At 41.3% G+C, this 16,447-nt stretch overlaps 1 long non-coding RNA gene across 2 annotated transcripts; it reads right to left on the minus strand.

The window, feature by feature from the left end:
- Window positions 1-2,443: 2,443 nt before the first annotated feature.
- LOC146812326 (uncharacterized) lies at window positions 2,444-7,032 on the minus strand. 2 transcript variants are annotated; one of them, XR_014966836.1, is made up of 5 exons: window positions 6,955-7,032; window positions 5,463-5,849; window positions 4,145-4,242; window positions 3,578-3,685; window positions 2,450-2,628 (listed from the first exon to the last, which is right to left on the minus strand). It is a non-coding gene; the product is annotated as an uncharacterized LOC146812326 (long non-coding RNA). The 2 variants fall into 2 exon arrangements; XR_014966835.1 differs by having other exon boundaries at window positions 2,444-2,628; window positions 3,578-5,849.
- Window positions 7,033-16,447: the final 9,415 nt, after the last annotated feature.

The following is a 16,447-nucleotide window of genomic DNA, read 5'->3' on the forward strand; positions in this document are numbered from 1 at the left end:
ATAAATAAGCCTAAGCATAAATAACAGTGTTGCACTGTCTATATCTATATAAAATAAAATAGATACCTTTTGAGGAAAAAAGGTACCGCTCTTGTGCAAGATGGCAGCATGGTTTAGAAAATATAAAAAATCTATGGTCAAGGAGCATAGTGGTTGCGACTAAATAGTGTACTTCAGCGGCCATCTTAGAATGTACACACCTACAAGAAACTCAAGTAAATGATATGTACATGTTGACTATCAAATTCCTTTCTAAATGTAATAACGACATGCCCCACGTGTATTATTTGATACACATCAATCTTGTTAATATATGTATAGTTTTAAAATATTTGCGTACTTATTATTTCCTTATGGTGTTGACAAATATTCGGAACCTTGATAACGTCAATACTGTCTTGAGAATAAAAAAAAAAGTACAGACCGCTTTCGTGCAGAATGACCTAGATTCTCTCCCAGGACGTTCAAGAGACACTATCCTACCCGTACAGTACTCGCTTTGTCTGTCCGTCCTTGGTTTCCATGCTTGATGTTCCATTACGTAAAGAAGCATGGCTGCCCCCTTAACCATCATGAGCAGGACCATAAACCGAACCCTTTTGTAACGTGCCTTTCTTTACAGATTTCTACTGAAGTTATCGCACTGCTAACTGAAGAACGTTATTGTCAGCTGCAGCAATTGTAAACACTTGCCAGTGTCAGGGTGGTACTTTCCTGTTCCAGCACTTATTCTCCCCGCATTTTCTTCTTCCTGACTGTTTGATTTGTATCCTTTGGTTCCAACTAGTCTTAGATGTACCTGACCCTCCCTCATTTTTCCCTACCCAGACTCCATGAAATTTTGTCTTTTTTCCTGACGCGTTTTTTCCCCGCATATAAAATTCTGCACTTCGCACATACTCGCATTTGTTCTCCCTGCCCATTAATGTTGTTGTACGAGCACTTATCGTCCATCTGTCCTGTGGTTCTTGCTACTGGCCTTCACTTCCCCATGCCCAGTTCTTCTGCTGAAAAACTTGACATGTATTGTTCCTAGAGTATTCTGAGATTAGTGCCTGGACACACTCAGTGATGCACATGGAGCTAACCATCCTGCCAGGTCTTGCAAGGCTTCGCCCTATTCAGATCAGCCCAAGTCAAAAAGGAAGATCATCCTGGACTCATTCTAGGGTCATCCGATGACTTCAGACAGGCTATTCCTGTAATTATCTGGGGAAGTCATCCCAAGCCATCCTGAAGTCTGCCCACAGGGAGAAATATTTAAATGAGATGACTCTTACTGTAATCACAAAAACTACTCCAGGATGGTGTCCTGATTACTTCAATTAAAAATGCGTGATGATCCTTTACAACTCCAAGAATACTAATTGACAACTGCAGGATGAGTGTGAATTACTCCAGGATGGTGTCCTGATTACTCCAATTAAAAATGCGTGATGATCCTTTACAACTCCAAGAATACTAATTGACAACTGCAGGATGAGTGTGAATTACTCCAGGATGGTGTCCTGATTACTCCAATTAAAAATGCGTGATGATCCTTTACAACTCCAAGAATACTAATTGACAACTGCAGGATGAGTGTGAATTACTCCAGGATGGGTCCTGATTACTTCAATTAAAAACGCGTGATGATCTTGTACTTCTCAAGGAATACTAACTGACAAGTGCAGGATGAGTTTGAAATACTACCGGATGATTTCAGGACAACCTCATGGTTACTGTTTACAACCACTGGATGAATTGCTAACATCTTCAGAATTATTATGCATTACTGTAGTATGATTTTATGACAACTTCGAATTGGAGTTAATGTACACAAGGGTATTGGGAAAATACTACGGGCATCACTGCCTAACAACCAAGAGTACTCCGTGGAATTATTTAGAAGTAATCCCAATTCGGAACATCCAAGAGTATCCACTGGATGGGCACTCTTGGCTATTGCAAATGGGCATTACTTCAGAATGGTTCAATAAAATGTTCGATGCTTGTATATCACTCCTAAATGTTTAAATACAGACTTTCCAAATGTCCTTTCCTTCATCCTGGATTACTCAAGTCTAATTTAAAAACAAATTTGAAATGAAATACTTGGGTGAAACATGGTGTCCCTTTAAAAAAGAAAACTGTATGGGTTTAAAACAGGATCCTTCTTTAACCAAGGACAATGATATAAAATGAATTTGTGAGGAGCGTTGGTGTTGGCAAGAATACCATTTGCATTGAGTAGCAGCCTTGCAACGTATGACCTTTCCCCATACTAATTGTGACAGGTCTTCATTTGAGCTAAACGACGTCACTCTAAGTTTTGATATGGTGACCTGTGGCAATACACCAAACAAAGAATTGGTTCAAATAAATGGATCTGAAATTACTTCTCACTGTGTGCTTTTATTTCGCCAAAGCATGTACATGACCCCAAAGAGAGATAGGATACTGTTCAGGATAACATTAAAAGTAAGGAAAGAGAATTTTAAAAAGTCAACAAAAGAAGCAGCTCTATTGTGTGTTGCCAGATTCAGAGTATTTTGTCCTCTTTTGCAATTGCAGATCCTTACGACAAGAGCCCTTCTCGTAGTTTGGTTGTTGAGAGGAAGCCAGCTTGCACTAAGATTTCATAACATTCTGAAAGATAACAAAAGACTATATTAGTACACTTTCTACAATTCAGTTACTTTAGATTTTCTTTTAGATTAGCTGCCTTCATAAATCACTGGATTCCCCTCCACCATAAAGGGTGCCTTATGAGAGGTTTTAACACTGCTTTGCTGAGGCTTCTGGTTCACATTTGAACTTAGGCCATTGATCAGATGGAAGGTGAAGAAAGAAAATATCCCTTTCTCAACTGTAAGAGTGAAGGGGCAAATGAGATTCAGAACAGTCCCAGAGTTTCAATATTATTGTAACAAACGGCTTTTTATCCTCAAGAGACGGCGAATTTTAGGTTTTAATCTCCGCCACACATTGACCACAGTTTGACAGCATTGTGCCTTAAATCACTGCTCCTCTAACATTCAGGATAAATTACAGATGTACAAAGGTAAAGAGTGGTTTCCCAGTTACCAGAGTCTGTAAGCCACTAGATGTAGCCTGTGCAAACAGGGAGTAAACTACCATGGGTTCAACTTATGCTGCCTTCAAGAAGGATATTGGCGGAAGGTCCACTGAACTACGCTTGCAGCATGCCCGTCTGGAAAAGAAAGCCACAAATTCCCTTGCGGCCAGTGCATGAATGCAGACAAGCAAGTGTTTGGACCAGGGATGCAGATGAAAGTATGAAGTAAGGCTGGAAGCACTGTGTGCTTTCAGTGCTGTCATGAAGATTTCTAGTTTAAGGCCTGGATTGCTTGCTTATTTGAAGAGAACTGACTGAAGGAGTAAAAAGGCAATACAAAACAGCATAAAAGGAACACTGCAGCAATAACGTGAGCCACTATGGGACCACTTAGGCCTTAAGGTTTTATAAGTCAAAACAAATTTTTAATGTTAGTTACTGTTTTTACACAAACAATTTGCAGCTTTAACCTGAATGTTCGTTACCAGAAGGGTAATTAGATGATTTGGAATATCTTACCAAATAAATCTGCAATTTCTGGTTGATCCCTGCCCAATGCTCATCTCAGCACACAATTTCATAATGAATAGGGTCCAACAGAACCTCTACCAGCTGCTGCATACCATCCTGCAGATAACAGAAAGCATTAATATATATGCCATCATATATACATGATTTTAAAAGTAAACGTTTTTGTTTCTGGCCGGCTAATTGACATTCATAAGCACCATGTGTAACAGTGATCAAAAAATGATGCATTAGTGCCAGAAATACGCATTGGTCATGTCAAAAATGTACTCCAGAACCAATTTCTTTTTGCAAAGAACATACAATGTTTATCATTTGCAGGCAGCGCTGTGTGCTTTGACAAATAGACTACTGGTTTCCACACGTACTTCAGCTGGCCTACAATTCAGTAGGTGTTTTTATTATTATTTTTATTTTAAGGCACAGCTTTTGGTGAACAGAAACTTATTTCTGAGATATGCACGTGAGGAGTACAAAGTGCAGGAGAATTAGGAGTTTTAGATTATGTGGTCAAAGTTGCTTCTACTCACTTGGTTTTAAAAGATGAGTTTCACTTACCTTTTGAGAAATCATTCTTATCTTGAAATTTTCTTACATTTGTTTGTATTAGTTCGAGCTCCTCATTCAGACCCGTAGCAAGGTAATCTGACGAATAGCTGTAATTTCCAGTAATAATTGACAAGGAATTATACATGATTAACTTATGAAAAAACGTATTTTGTAAATAAGCACATAACATTGGGAATTCAACTTCTTAAGCATAAACAGGGAATGTGTGGTTGAGTTTCACTAATTCTCAAATGAAATGATTGCCCACTGTGTTGCATGTTAGGAAATAAATGAAACCCACCCACACACAACAGATGAGATAACGCACTTGAGCAAATCAAATAGGAAAGGAAACCCTATGTTTCGCTCAACTGCACCAACACCTTATATGGCATATTGACTAGTGAATATCATATATTTATTACAAGGTCACCACTGTGAAATCCAAATCACCTGCCACCATGAAACGACACACACTCATCTAACCTTACACAGGACAGAACATCTCACATCCAACTCAGCACAGGTACGCCATACAGTCATATATCACTTTGCTCCCAGAAGCACTTTCTAAAAAGACATACCATGCACAAACATGCAGCAGAGCACATTAGAACATCAAGAGAGGCATGCATGTAGTGGTACTTGTATTGCATGAGCCACCTAGAGGAGCAATACAGCTATGTACAGCAGCAAGAGACCCGACATAGCGTTAAAGATCCTTTACGAGTCAATTAACATGCTGGTTCTTATTATGTGATGTGGTACTTCAAAGAGCATGCCATCATCCTGAGAAATGAGCAAATCGATCAATAAAAGTGTTCTGGCAAAGACTTCCAGCACCAAAATCCCACGACCACTGCTTCCAAGACAAGACAGCACCTTCCAAATAGAAGCGGACTAGAACACAATTCCCAGAGTGTATCATTTCAGGAGGGCATGGGCTGCTCTGTTATGGAACCCCGTAACCATATGCCGAGGCACCTGCAGACATCCAACATTGTGACAAGACCAACTAATGACTTTCGTTGAACAAGGATCCATTCTACATCCTCCTTTCAGCATCTAAAACAGGTAATACTGAAGATGGACAATCTAGGACACAAACGCTGGTTCATAAAAAAAACAAGGCCCTTAACACCCAGCATTAGACATAAGGCTCAAGGAGAGCAGGGTGCGGGCATTGTCAGTCACGCCCGCTCCTATTGCAGACAGGGAGCGGGAGTCAAGTGCGGCTAAATTGGTCAGTCCGTGACAAGAACGTGGTTGGTGTTCAGTCACAGATCTGCCTATCATTTCCCACACTCCCTTTGTGTTGTCAACTTACCTGCTCGGGTCCTGTTGTCCCGCAGTCGGCAATTTGTGGTACCTTGATTGGACGTCTCTGACATGTTACGGCTCCGACACGCGGGTCTTCCTCTTACATGTTGTTGATCTCTTCTTCAGGGTTTCTGTCCGCATCCATGTTCCCTCGCCGGAGGTACCTGCTTGTGTAGCTCTGTTTCTTCGCGCTGGAGTTTCTTCAGCCTCTCGTCCTGTACAGAATACAATGAGAGAAGAAAGATATATTTAACCAAAGAATCCTGATCTATCAGGTATATGGTAGGATGATGATGTTATATATGGTTAGAAGGACATAGTTACTTATCTGATTTATCTAATCCACGGAGAGTGGAAAAATGGTTATTCTTTTGCTTCCCTTATTTAACGCGGGCTGGATATAAAGAAAAAATAGATGCAAGTTAGTTTCCTGATTTCTTAAGGAGACGCTATATTCCTATCTGACTCAGCACCTTTTTGTGTAGATTTTTCATATTGCATCCTATCTAGGAAAATATGTTTTTTGCCTAGTATTAATTAGGATGTATATTTTTGGGGTCTAATTGAGTGCTACAGTGGCATTTGTTGAGGTTAGTCCCTCTCATTGTTTTTTGCAATTATACATATAACTTCTTTTACCATAAGGTGAATAGCTAAGCTCACAAAAAAGGGTCACTGCCATTCTGCAGAACCAGGCAAACAAAGATGTGGGCTCTCAGCCATGCTGCATAACCAGGCTAAGAAAAAGCAGGGCACTGGTCGAAGGTGCATAATATTGGCTCAAATACCATATACCAGTGGTTAGCAGCATAGAACACATTTAATTCATGCTACATACACTAGTTGTGGAGCACTGGTCTTTTGCCAGACACAAGAGCTCACATTTATACGGGGTCACTGGTCCGTGCTTCATACTCTGGCTTCACCCACAGAACTAGCCTATGTTACACAGTAGCGTTTAGGGGGACAAAAGAAAATAAATAGTGCCATGTTTTTTGGTTTGCGTTCAGTGAAGCAGCCCCGATACCAGGAGTAGGGCCTAGTAGAGTTACAGAAGACAGCATCACAATACAAAGGTTTACTTTTTGCTTTCATACACACTTTTTCCAATATAAAAATAATAATTTGGGCCACCGCCCTGACTTGCCTCTCCTCTTCTGCAATTTAAAAGGTAATTCATTTTCCTTTCGTTTATAAATATAATTAACAGTGCCCTGCCACAGCAAATGTCAGTTTTAACTCTGCAACAGCTGAAATGCATGTTTTAATGGTTGCACTGATACCAGAGGTAGCCAACATATCATGCGTGCTCACATATGGCCAAGAATGACCCTTTTTATGACTGGGCCAAAGTTTTCCAATGGTTGGGTATCATGCAATGGTTGCCTAGTTGCCAAGGAAAACCATTATGTGAGGATCAGCATATTACCAGTGTTGGCAATGGGAGCAAGACTACTCCCTCAGGCACTCACAGAGCCTTAAATGTTTTTCTAGATTACCTTTTACTGCTGTCACGATGCCAAATGGTGCTCCAGGCTGCCTTGCTTTTCCCCTCACGTAGACAGCAGCAGTTCCCCGATTAGTACTCCTGGAAGAAGTAGACGTGAGTCCTTTGGGTAGACTGCAGGAGACAACTGGGAGAGAGACGCCTACAAAAGAAACTCCACACAAGGTTATATCAAAAATGGCCTTTGTATTATCATAAAACACATTAGAAACATAATCACACATTTACACTGTGCCAACTGGCAATATTCACAGGAGATTATATACAGGACCAGGCCAATAGGGCCACGGTCAGAACCATCATAACAGGTAAGTAAACGCAAATATAAAAACACAACCAGTAACTACTGGTACCATAATGACCTAAGCATTATTAAACAAATTGTGTGATCCTGAGCAAATACCTTTTCAATTTTTTCAACATAATCCGTTTGGTGATCAAATTCTAAATGTTGTAATAAACATTGCACATTAAAAATAAAGTTAAATATACAAGAGCTATGCTATATTTTACTACTAAACAGGCAGCCACAAGTGCAGTTAACTTGAAGACAACAGGGTAATGATTTGAATGGTGCAGCAGGTGCAGTGGCACTGGTCCCAAAAGTTGTCATAACTCCTCTAAACACCCAATATTGCTATTTTTGACAACTAAACACGCAGTCAAAATTGAAGTTACCTTGCAGTTAACAGGGACTTTATTTTAAAGGAGCAGCAGGTGCAATGGCACCAGGGCCAAAACGTGTAGGGACCCCACCAAACCCAGATCACTGCTAAATGTTACTACTAAACAAGGCAGTTACAAATACATTTATCTAGCACGCAATAGGGTCATCATTTGAATGGTGCAGCAGGTGCAGTAGCACCAGAACCAATAGCTCTAGGGACCACGCTAAACACCTAATATTGCTATATTGTACTACAAAACAGGAAGTCACAAGTGCACTCGCCTTGCAGACATCAGGGTCATGACCTAATATTGCAATATTTTACTACTATAAAGGCAGTTACATTGCAGATAAAAGGGGCTTGATTTGAATGGTGCAGCAGGTGCAGTGACACTGGGGCCAAAAGCTCTAAGGACACCGATAAAAACGCAGAATACTGCTACATATTACTACTAAACAGACAGTCACAAGTGCAGTTATCTAGCAAGCACTAGGGCCATGATTTAAATGGTGCTTCAGGTGCAGTGGCACCAGGGCCAAACGTTGTCAGAACTCCCCTAAACACATATTGCTATTACATCAATTTATTCTATTTTCCTCTTTGATTTTTCAAAATGTTGCTATTACTTACCCACACTATACCACTAGTAATAGCACTATATATTGCGTTTTCGTACATAAACTAGTCATAACACCAACAGATTTTCTGTAACTTATATTTTACATCTACTCAGCAAGCTACAGCGTACAACAAAAAACAGCTTATTATTAAAACACATAGGTGAAACCTGATGCATTTACCATTGCTTGTTACTGTTACCTTAGATAACATTGGACACAAGCTCTTCAAAAACAATTGCTTTTCTACCAGTCCCACTTGACCGATCCTCTTGAAACTTGGAGGGACACAAATCCCACCAGTTCCCAACATTCTTACCAAGCTGCACCCCGTTCCCATCGCTGGACTGGATACAACTTTTACACCAAACACCCCACCCACGCCCATTCAAAAACAACCCACATTCAGCCGAAAAAGCACGAAAACACACCAATTCACAGCCAATCCATACCAACTCCAATATGCACGATAGAAACACATGCCCTGAACCCTAAACTCCAGGAACCCTAGCCCACACCAACCTTATGCTTAGTACATCTGGCCCTCAATATTAAAAAAAAAAACTTGCAGCAACTCTTTTGCAGTGACGTTTTACAGCAGATTTAGAATTCCAAACGATTCGAATGTTGAACACTGATTATCACAAGTGTATTTATTTTGATTACATTTCAGTGGGTTGGTACCTTTGAACAGGGCATCTTTTAGCAAGCAAGTCATACACTCAGTCCTTTTAAATATAATTTGCTATGAATTCTCATTGTGTTTTGATGTGTTCTTTTTTTGAGCAGCCGATTGTTTCCTTTACTAAAATGAACATAGTTGGGTGTAAATAAAGCAGTGCCTAAGCATGGCTTAAACACCTCCATAATTCAGTGTACAAAATAGAAAACCTATACTGCATTCCCTCATACTAGTAATTACACACTGCTTAAAAACAGTATATATGTGCTCGAAATTTGCATATCAGACGAACGTTCTATGTGTGGTCACTGTATGCACATGACACTGTACGGATGCACTCGTGCAAAACAAGCGTCTCTGATCAACAGAGTATGCAGAGGACAGTATTCCCCCCAAAGCAAAGAAAATGAGTGCAAGTTACTACACGCCAAGCACCAACTACCACAAATCAACATTAGAAAACGCAGACAACCGCTTGAATAAAGCTACTGATAGAAGAATTATCTAAGCGTTCATTATTTTGTAATTACGCAAACGTGACAACAAAAATAAATATGTTGGCATAGAATGAGATGGTAAAAGGGAAATACGTTTATTTTCGAGAGATTTGTTCTTCTAAACATGTAAGGCGAGCTTGTCAAGGAAAGCACTCACTGGAGAAACAGGAGCTTGCTTGGGAGAGAGGCAGCCATTTGTCGGATGTACCAGAGCAAAGTCTGTTGTGCTCACAATATGAATGAAACATCATCCTTATTATCTCTGTGTCGCTTTCTTGGGCAATGCAAAGTGTCCTGCGTGTGTATATTAGGTGTAATTTTAAGAAGTGTCTGCACGAATAGCTTCTTCAAATGCATTTGTATCCGATTCTTTCAGTGCCTCGTTTAACAGTCCGTGCAGGTAAACAATGCCCACATGCAAGCCCACGGATTTGAGGGGTCCTTTTCCCACCTCTTAAAAAAAAGGCATTGTTAAAAATCGCACCGTTGAGGCAGACCTCATGAATACATTACACCCACTATCCACCTCTCCCACCAAATAAAACACTACGTCTATGGCTGCAATTAAATGGCGGGCTCCTGCCTTTCTTTCAAACAAAGCCCCGCACTTGCCCAAAATACCAAAGGGTTGAAGAGAGGCTGGAATTCAGACCCGCCTCTCCCCTATTTCAATCCTCAGTAAAAATACCAACAAAAAATGGAAGGCTTTATCCCCTCTGTAGTGAGCACGTAGCACCGAATCCAAACACGAACACTGGCAGGCACAGCAACTCTTTCTCTCTCCTTCGCCCACACTTGAACTGCACTTCCGCTTCCGTTCAGAATCCGATGCAAAAAGGGAAACAGAAAACGGACTACAAAAATGGACAATGCAATAATTAACCTGGCGGCCATCAAGCATTGGCGAAGACAACCTGCTCCAAACTTATTCCTGCAACATCTATGCTGATGTATCATGTGCACACCATTTTTAGAAGCCTTTATTTTTTTTCTTGGTTTCGCTAGCTATTGTAGAAGCAGGTGATACTGCACGCATTTTCATTTGTGTTGAAAGAAACATTTAAGTGCCGATTTATATAGGGCAAACTTGTTCAAAAGACGTCATCAGAACGCTTTACGCGGGAAGAAGATATGTTTACACTTGAAAGCCAGACGTTGCAATTTTTTTTTTAGTCACAGGTATGTCAAGTGATTTAATCAGGTGATGTTGTGCAGAGGTCGGGTGTACACTAAAATTACCCTGAGCACCCCAAAAACAAAACACACCCTGATCCCTTAATTTTCTACTACACCCCAAACCTAAAGCCACCCTGAACCCTAAAAATCCCCCAGCACCTCTAAACTCAAACACACCCTGAACCCTAAAAATTCCCCTACACCCCAAAACCCTAACCCACCATGCCACTTAAAAATACCACAGCACCCCAAAAACTAAACCCACCCTGAACCCCAAAAATACCCTGGGCACCCCAAAACCCAAACATGTCCCTAACCCTAAAACTACCCCGGACCACTAAAAATAAACCTGCACCCCAAAACCTAAACCTTAAAAATACCCCTGCACCCCAAAAACTAAACCCACCCTGAACCCCAAAAATACCCTGGGCACCCCAAAACCCAAACATGTCCCTAACCCTAAAACTACCCCGGACCACTAAAAATAAACCTGCACCCCAAAACCTAAACCTTAAAAATACCCCTGCACCCCAAAAACTAAACCCACCCTGAACCCTAAAAGTACCCCAGCACCCCAAAACCCAAACATACCCTTAACCCTAAAATTAGCCATGACCACTAAAAATAAACCTGCACCCCAAAACCTACAACGACCCTGAACCCTAAAAATACCCCTGCACCCCAAAACCTAAACCCACCCTGAACCCCAAAAATACCCTGGGCACCCCAAAACCCAAACATGCCATTAACCCTAAAACTACCCCTGACAACTAAAAATAAACCTGCACCCCAAAACCTAAACGCTAAAAATACCCCTGCACCCTAAAACCTAAACCCACCCTGAACCCTAAAAATACCCCAGCATCCCAAAACCCAAACATGCCCTTAACCCTAAAATTACTCCTGACCACTAAAAATAAACCTGCACCCCAAAACCTAAAATGACCCTGAACCCTAAAAATACCCCTGCAACCCAAAACCTAAACCCACCCTGAACCCCCAAAATACCCTGGGCACCCCAAAACCCAAACATGTCCTTAACCCTAAAACTACCCCGGACCACTAAAAATAAACCTGCACCCCAAAACCTAAACCTTAAAAATGCCCCTGCACCCCAAAAACTAAACCCACCCTGAACCCTAAAAATCCCCCAGCACCTCTAAACCCAAACACACCCTGAACCCTAAAACCTAAAATGACCCTCAACCCTAAAAATACCCCTGCACCCCAAAACCTAAACCCACCCTGAACCCCAAAAGTACCCTGGGCACCCCAAAACTCAAACATGTCCTTAACCCTAAAACTACCCCGGACCACTAAAAATAAACCTGCACCCCAAAACCTAAACCTTAAAAATACCCCTGCACCCCAAAAACTAAACCCACCCTGAACCCTAAAAATACCCCTGCACCCCAAAACCTAAACCCACCCTGAACCCCAAAAATACCCAGACACCCCAAAACCTAAACCCACCCTGAACCCTATAAATACCCCAGCACCCCAAACGCCTTAACCCTAAAATTACCCCTAAACCCCAAAACATATAACCCTACACTCCAAAACCCAAACCCTATACATACCTTATACTTACATATAAATCACATATGCTTCTACCATTCATGCATTTACAACAAATTTTGTTGTAAAAGCATGTGTGGTAAATGCATATGCATTGTAATGCCATGCGTTGTAATGGCATTGCCGAGTAATGGTAGTTGCATTGTGATGGTATGCGGGGTGATGGTAGTAGTGGTAAAAGATTAGTTGTAATGGGTGTTTACCTCTTGCACTAGAAGTATAATTATTCTCAAAACATAAGGAGCAATTTCATCATGTTAAGAAGAAATGATGCTTGTGGAGATTTGGATGTTTATTTTCAAATCATCAAGCACAATTGGATCTTATGAAGTAATCACATACTCATTCTTAAATCCTCCTGAAGTCATCAGGAATAGTCACACCTTGTGAAGTCATCGCATACTCATTCTTAAATCCTCCTGAAGTCATCAGGAATAGTCACACCTTGTGAAGTCATCGCATACTCATTCTTAAATCCTCCTGAAGTCATCAGGAATAGTCACACCTTGTGAAGTCATCAGATGCTCATTTTCAAGTCATCCACAAGTCATCGAGCTCAAGTTTCTAAACTCTGCTGATGACTTCAAGAGCTTGATGATGTCTGATGATGTGAAAATGACTTCTAGAGTAGTTGGATGATCATCCAATGATTCTGGGATTGCTTCTAAAGTAATCCTGTTTGACCTGGGAGTGTACCCTATAGATATCTTGCTCAATTAGCTGGGAGCAGGAATGATGATGACCCCTTACCAACATTCAAGTATGTTGGCGATAGGGCCAAAAGAAAGGACAGAGTCTTTGTCTGGGGGTTCTCTTTCACCGGGGCCCTTGGTATTCCGAGCTTTGTGGTCCCGGACACTGGCAGGAAAACAACTAAGAAAATGCAGTTTACTCCGTACCGATTGGACGTGAATGAGAAAGTAAGTAATGTCATCAGTCACACTGCTACCCCATAAAACGTGACATTGCCAGAGAAAGTCCTGCATAGTGGTTGTAGGGTGACCAGATTTTGAACATCAAAAAGTTCAACATTTTTGCATCGCCAGTGGTGAAAGAACGACTTAAGTAACAAAACTCACCAACATAGAAAATACAGACAGATGGAACAGTCTGTGATATTTATCGAGCATTATAAATAACACTTTCAGAGTGAGCCTCTGCAATGCACACATGGTTGCAATACAAGGGAAACAGCAAATATTTTATTCTCCTAGGCTAGTTGTGGAAGAAATCATTTTTACTCTTCATCAATGATTTGATACTGTCGATGTCTTTGAAAGACCCCACTTGTGTTGAATTTGTCCCAACGTGCTTGCATTCTCTTTCCCTCCTCCAGCTCCCCATGATTTCACCCACTCTCCAGTGTCTTTCTCACCCTCCTCCCTCAAGTTGCTTGACCCCATCCAAACCTCTGTGCAGTTTTTCTTGTTTACATATTGCACAGAAGTGCAGAATGTTGTGCAAAGTACTATGCGCAATCAATGCTGGCCGCGTCATAGTGCTTTTTGCTGTGAAACATGTAAAAAACCTTGATGCATAGGTAAAACCTATGGTCTTTGCCAATTCTTGTTTTAAATTGCTGTTCCTGGAGGGGATAGGGAGATACCATTGCTTTATTCCCTCCTGCGTTCCTTCTCTGTCCCTTTTTTAGGGTCCAATAACATCCTCTCCACCTTCGTCTCCCATTTTAAAAGTTCGTCTAATTTCACCCTCCTCAGTGCTCCTTCTTTTTCGCTCTTCTCTTTTTTTGTGGCAGACTTATTCCATACCCTCACTAGTATACTTAAACCTTTCCATATCCTTTCTCCCTCTCATTTTGTCTTTTTAATTCTATCTCACGTTAATATTAAAACTACGTTTACTTACTGGGATTTGCTATGGGGGTCCACATTTGCTGTCTTTTAAAACAGTATATAAAAAAAAATATGATTTTTTAAATCTTCGTGTTCAAATCTCCTTATTGATAAATGTTTAAAGTTAGGTACAATATATGCTTTGTCCTACAGAGGCACTGGAGATGGACGTAAACACTAGAAAAGGAAAACAAGCAATGGCATAGCCAATAGGTCTCTCCTTTGGGACCTTATAAGTATTTAATTATGCAGCACAATATCCTTGGTGCAACATCAACTGTTGCATGGCTAAACACTTATAATGTCCCAAAGGCGAGACCTATTGGCTATGCCAATGCTTGTTATATGTATGAACCTTGTGTTCTGAGTTTAATTCTTGGGATTGTTCCAAACTCCAATCTGTGATATTGGTTATTCTGCTCTCATATCATGCTGCTGATGAAACCTGTAAGTGCATGTCACTAAAGTCAATGTATGGCCACTCTATTCATTCTATTTAGAGAATTGTTAGTGTACGGATGGTAACTGCCTCCTCTTGTTATTTCCAGTGCATTGCATCCTCGCAAAAACAGAGGTTCTCATCCAGGGCACATCTACCTCACAAAGTAAAAGGTCTCAGAAGTGACAGATCCTGTTATGCAGTGTTGTGCAGCCGTAGAGCAGATCCAATACTGCAAGGCTACCTTTTCTTATTATATTTCAACCCCACTTCCCCCTGGGGGGCAGTGTGTGTTCTAAGGTTTGGATTCCTAGGCATTTCCAATCCTCGGGAGGATAGGAGGTCCAGCATCTACTTCAGTATCGTCTTCGCAGTTGGGGCCACATGAGTGCATGACAGAAGTCCAAGCCTTGCAGGCTTCCACCGGTCAGACAATATGGATGACCAGATACTCATTCAGGACCTGGCCCAGGCCATGTCTGGCGATACAGCAAGTGTTTTAATTCTAGTAAGGACTTTAGGGGATGTACAGCATGAAGTCCTACCCTTGCAAATGGAAAATCACAACTCCCTATGGTTACCTGAGGGGGGAGCTAGGATGGTTCTCAATGGTACATGTCCCATTTTGCAATCTTCACACTTTGGTGATTTGCGAAACCCAACAAGCGCTTCGGCTACTGGAAACTTTAATCCTGTTCATGTCACACTTCCACTCCACTCCCAGTGCCTTTGGCCCCACCCGAGCGATTGTTCGTGGATAGTCAGAAATCTGATGCATTGTGGAGTCACTGCTAGTTGCAGTTTCTTTGTAAACCCAGATCCTTTCCCTCAGATACAACTAGAATTGACTTTATCATATCCTATCTCAGGGGACAGCTGCAAATTGGGCTATACCCACCCCTAGAAAATAATGACCCGGTTTTACATGATTTTGGAATATTTAAAGAGGCGATGCGCTGCCTCTTTGCTAATCACACTTTTGTCTAGTTCAGTGATAATGAGTTGTTAAACTTACGTCCAGGCAATACGGATCTTTTTACCTTCATTCCTGCCTTTGGTAGATTAATTGCGGAAATCCAGTGGCCAGAGGAAAAACAAACTCCCACTTTTATAGAGGGTTAAAAGATGATTTAAAGGCTTGCCTGCCAACATTGTAGATTTACCTCCAGGTTGTTCCAAATTACTTTGATTTAGTTGTCAAGCTTGACCATAGGTTAAATGAATAAAAGGGGGGACACCAGAGGGGAAACCAGACTGCTAGTTGTGTGGTCTGAGCAGAAAAAAACGGAGTCTAAGAATCTGATACTACAGAATCCGCGCAGATTGGGGACTTGCACAGTCCTTTTTACCACTGAGGAAAAGAACATAGAAAGAAATTAAACCCAAGTTTGTTTTGCAATAAAGAGGGGCATTTTGCAAGAGAATGCTCCGCCAAAGTGAAGGGAATTCAGAAGACTAGTGCCTTGACAACTGAAATGGTGCAGGAAAACTAGAGAACCCAGATGGATAGGTGTCAATCAATCGGTGTGGTTCTTGAACTGACCCCCTGTTACTTGGCTAATACTTCACATAAGGTTCCACGAAATTTAACAATACTAGTCACCCTTGTCATTTCACCCTAACAGAGGCAGGTTCTACCAATCCTCATAGATTCAGGGGCTACTGGAGACATCTTAGATCTAGCCCTGGCCAGTTCTTTACATAGCCCGCAGATTAGGAAAGATGAGGCATGTCTGAACTGGGGTGGTGGAGTGAGCTAAAGAATGATGATGGATTAAACCCAGATCAGTTGACTGGGGGTGAGTGCTTGCAATGTTCAACACTCCGTCCATCATCCCCTTTGGTTTTGCTTTGTTTGTCCAGTTGACTGTGGCAGGTATTTTATCGCAACACAACAACACAACAGGACACATGCACCCAGTTGCCTTCTTTTCCAAAAAGGCATTGCCAGTGGAACAGAACTATACAATTGTAG

Source organism: Triturus cristatus, chromosome 7 (genome assembly GCF_964204655.1).
Source record: "Triturus cristatus chromosome 7, aTriCri1.1, whole genome shotgun sequence".
Lineage (NCBI taxonomy): Eukaryota > Metazoa > Chordata > Amphibia > Caudata > Salamandridae > Triturus > Triturus cristatus.